The sequence below is a fragment of the Nicotiana attenuata genome, unplaced genomic scaffold, assembly GCF_001879085.1.
Source record: "Nicotiana attenuata strain UT unplaced genomic scaffold, NIATTr2, whole genome shotgun sequence".
Taxonomy (NCBI): Eukaryota; Viridiplantae; Streptophyta; class Magnoliopsida; order Solanales; family Solanaceae; genus Nicotiana; species Nicotiana attenuata.
The window spans coordinates 22516-27467 of NW_017675457.1; positions in this window are offsets into that span (position 1 = coordinate 22516).

The window sequence follows — 4952 nt, forward strand, 5'->3', positions numbered from 1 at the left end:
ATTAGCCCTGACGGACAGTTCCCAGAAGCAAGAGTCCGCCAGATCTGGAATGAATGCCAATACTTAAAAGCGGATACTTGCGTACAGGATCGAGCCAAAGGCGAAGTGTCGCCAGGATACCTTGCTTGGTATAGGAGAGAATATGAGCATGAAAGGCCAGCTAAAAGAGCGCACATCCGGGAGTTTGCCGAATCATCGCAAAAACAGTGGGCTTGGTTAGCTAAAGAAAATTAATATAGGGCCCGCATAGGAGCATTGGAAAAACAGGTCCAAGACCTCCCATTTGAGAATTGCGTGCAAGTCGCGGCTGACGAAGGTGAGAGAAAGAAATTGGCCAAAGAGAATGAAGCCTTACGAGCCCAAATCCAAAAGATGAAGCTAGAGGCCGAAAACCCCGTCAGAAGTGCCAAAGATACAAAGCTTATAGAAAATCTAAGGCAAAAAGTGAATGACTACAGTTTTGACCTCAACAAAGAGGAAAAGGAATTAGCTGGGGTTCGGAAACAATTGGCTAAAAACGCGGAAGAACGGGCCCGCATGGTTAAACAGTTGAAAGAAGAATACGACAATGAGGTCACGGGATTAAAGATAAAGGTCATTGCCACAGAGAACAGAATGATCAAACAGGCAAAAGAATTCAAAGTTGAAAGAGAGCATTGTTACATGGCATTGGCACAGTTAGAAATGGACTTGCAACAACTCCGGGAACAAAACCAGGCAGCCGAGCAAACTTTGGAGGCTAGGACCCAACAGATAGGGCGCTTGCTTCAAGAAAAAGGCAGAATCAGAGAGAGAATCTTAACTGTTGCTCATTCTATTACTAGGAAATGCCAAATGTGCGAGAATATGACCCGTACCACCTTCTTTGCATCAGTGATGATATTTGCGAAGCAGATAATGAGTGACCTGGACAGACTTCAAGGGGAACTTGCATATAGGCCCGCGGCGAGACCTAACGATGTCCCGCGGGCACCAGGAGCGTTAATGTATTCATGATTGTCTTTTGAGTCTGTATTTCTTTTTCTACTAGAGTTTGTCATTTGAGTCTGTATTTCCGTTTCTGCTGGAGTCTGTATTTCCTTTTCATTTAAAGTCAGTCAGTTGATTGAGTCCGTATTTTTGAACTAGAATAGGGAGGGCGGAGTCTGTAGTTCTTTTCTGCATTAGAGTCTGTTAGTTGTTTAATCTGTCCGCTTTGAGTCTTTGTAATAGACGTAGTTGCTATCAATAAAATTGAAATTCCCAAAAATATTTTGCTTCTATTTTACATTTATTCTTCACGAACTACGCTTGGTCTGATTCACGCGGGGTCGTGATACGTAGGCAATCTCCATAGGATTCGACCGTAACCAAATAATAAAAATAGGAGAGAAAATACAAAAAGAGAGAGCGGCAAGAAATAATGGAAAATAAAAAAAGGAAGTGGCACATAGAAATAAGGAAAAGCCGGGATGACGTATGCAACCAAGCAAAGGCATAATAGAAATGGTTAACTGCTTAGGTGCATTCACTCCTCAATGTGCGGTTATCTATCTGTTAATGCCCTAGCCGCTAACAAAATTGTTGTTGAAGAGTTCAGGCAAGTGGTTAAGTTGACTGGCATTCTGGCAACCCATCCCTACAACACCCGCTCTAAGGATAAGTCAAACATGGTCAACCAGGAATTGGAAGCAAGCATTGTCGACCCATCTAGGGAGGAGGAAGTAGTGGACGTTAATGCAATGAAGGAGGACATGTATAAACTGAAGCAACAAATGGCCGAGATGTACTAGGCCTGGTCGAAGGGACATCCACCACCAACCTATCCTGCTAACCCCACCTATCTCCCACCACTAGCTCAGCCTCAAGATCCTCCCACAGTGAATTCATCTCCTGCTTTCCCTACTTACCAGCAGTACTACAGAACCACCTCTCTAACACCACTACCTCCACCACCCAAACAAATTCCATGCCCTCCACCACCAATTACTCCTGTGTTCGTGGCTCCCCCACCTGGCGCACTACATAGATCTTCTAGCGAACCTTTGTTCCAAACCAATGATAACCAGTATTATCCACTCGAAGCCACTTTCAAACCGCCAGAGCCATGCCCTTACACTCCCCATCTTGATCTCTCAGCTGAGGAAGACAAGCCTCTCAAAAACCCTGAGCAAGAGGAAATGATATGGAAGGTTAAGAGCTTAGAACAGTCATTTCGAAATATGCAGGGGCTCGGAGGACAAGTGAGTGTAGCCTAACAAGACCTATGCCTGTTTCCTGATGTCCAGTTGCCAGCAGGATTCAAGCTGCCCAAGTTTGACCTATACGATGGCCATGGTGATCCGGTGGCCCACCTAAGGGGGTTCTGCAGCAAGATGAGAGGAGCTGGAGGAAAGGACGAATTATTGATGGCTTACTTTAGTCAAAGTCTAAGTGGAGCAGCTTTGGAGTGGTACACACGACAGGATCATGCCCGATGGTACACTTGGGACGACCTGGCTCAAGCATTTGCATGTCATTTTCAGTACAATCTCGAAATTGTCCCGGAACGTCTATCACTAACTAAAATTGAGAAGAAGCCCAGAGAAAGCTTCAGAGAGTATGGTTTTCGGTGGAGAGAGCAGGCAGCAAGAGTCGATCCTCCAATGAAAGAGAACGAGATGGTTGACTACTTCCTACAAGCTTTGGAGCCAACCTATTATGGTCATCTGGTGTCAGCAGTGGGAAAAACTTTCAACGAGGTCATGAAAATGGGAAGTATGGTGGAAGAGGGTCTCAAGTCTAACAAGATTATGAGCTATTCAGCAATCAAAGCAACTACTCAGGCTATCCAGAGCGACACTGGAGGAGTATTGGGAAAGAAGAAGAAAGAAGAGGTTGTAGTAGTGGAATCGAGAGCTTGGTCCAGAGGTCCATCACCATATTATCACCAACCTCGCCCTCACCCTCAAACCTACCCACACACCCCATATGGCCCACCACAGCACTATTACCCACCTCTTGTCCCCAATTTCTCTGTCCACCATGCCCAGACATACCCCCAACCTCCTACCCATGCACAATGGCGTACACCACAAAATACTTACTCAGCTCAAAACACCTACCACCCCCCAAGAACCAACAGAAATCCCGCTGGAACCGGCTTTCGACCTAATCCTGCATTTAAGAATGATAGGTCGCAAAAGAAGAAGACTTTCACTCCCTTGGGTGAATCTTACACTAGCTTGTACCACAGATTGAGACAGTTGGGCATGTTGAATCCGATTGAACCCAAATTGCCAAATCCTCCCCCAAGGAATCTGGACCACTCTGTGAGTTGTGAATATTGCTCAGGTGCACCGGGACATGACACAGAAAAATGTTGGCACTTGAAAACGGCCATCCAAGAGCTCATTGATACCCGCCGAATTGAAGTGCAAGCCCCAGAAGCGCTTAACATCACCCAAAACCCATTACCAACTCATCACGAGACCCATATGATCGAGCTAGTCCAGAAGGGAGAGCATAAGAAGCCGTCACAAATCGTAATGATGATCAGGGCTAGTGAGGATAGATCAAATGAGAAACTAGCAAAGGAGGGAGCATTGATCAAGGTAGGAGAAACAGTTAGCAAACTAGTTGTAGTGATGAAGAAAGAGCTTTTGAGCAGTGTTGCAGAAAAATAAGAACCAGTTAAAGTGGTAATGTCGGGGGCGGCTGTCAAGCCCTCTGTGATTGTAAAAGGGGCTCGCACAGAGCCGGTTGTCATAAAGCCAGGGACTCAGCTACCAGTAATCAGTGAAAAGGTCATCCCATGGAATTACGGCCGAGTGACAGTGATGTATCAGGGAAAGGAAGTTAAGGAAGAAGTTTGTGAAACCCATGGACTGACTCGCCCGGGGAGATGCTTTGCTCCTGACGAGCTGAGAAAGGCCAAACTCACCAAAGATAATCCAGTATCAGTAAAGAAAGCTGTAACTGAAGAAGAGGCAGAAGAATTCTTGAAGAAGATGAAGGCACAGGATTATTCCATTGTAGAACAGTTGAGAAAGACCCCGGCACAAATCTCTTTGCTATCATTACTGATCCACTCAGATGAGCACCGCCAGGCATTGATGAAAATTCTGAATGAGGCCCACGTTCCCGATAAGATTTCTGTGAACCATTTAGAGAAAATAGCAAACAAGATTTTTGAAGTCAACAGGGTTACTTTTTCTGATGATGAGCTGCCTTTGGAAGGCACCGAGCATAATAGAGCACTCTACCTTACGGTGAAATATGAAGACTCTGTGGTCACCTGGGTGCTAGTTGATAACGGATCCAGTGCAAACATTTGCCCTCTCTCCACCCTGGAAAAATTAAAGGTGGACAGTGAGAGAATCCACAAGAATAGTATTTGCGTGCGAGGATTTGATGCAGGAGGCAAGGACACAGTTGGGGATATAGTGTTGGAACTGACAATAGGTCCGGTTGAATTCACTATGGAGTTCCAGGTGCTTGACGTGGCTGTCTCTTACAATCTCTTGTTAGGCCGACCCTGGATCCATGCAGCAAAGGCAGTGCCATCTACCTTGCACCAGATGGTTAAATTCGAGTGGGACAGGCAAGAGATCGTCGTGCATGGGGAAGATAGTTCGTGTAATCTGGGCGATGCCATTGTGCCTTTCATAGAAGTTGAGGATGACAGAGGTCCATGGGTTTATCAAGTCTTTGATACGGTATCGGTTGAAAAGATCCCGGAAGGGAAGTGTATTCCTGTGCCAAAGGTAGCTACTGCATCCGTCATGGTTGCGTCGGAAATGCTGAAGAACGGATTTGTACCTGGAAAAGGCTTGGGTGCTTCTTTACAAGGCATCGTACAACCTGTATCCCTTCCTGCAAACCTGGATACTTTGGTTTGGGTTTCAAGCCCACTGCTGCTGACATAAGGCGAGCTAGAAAGATGAAAAAGAAAGCATGGACCCTTCCAAAACCCATCCCCCGCCTTTCCCGTT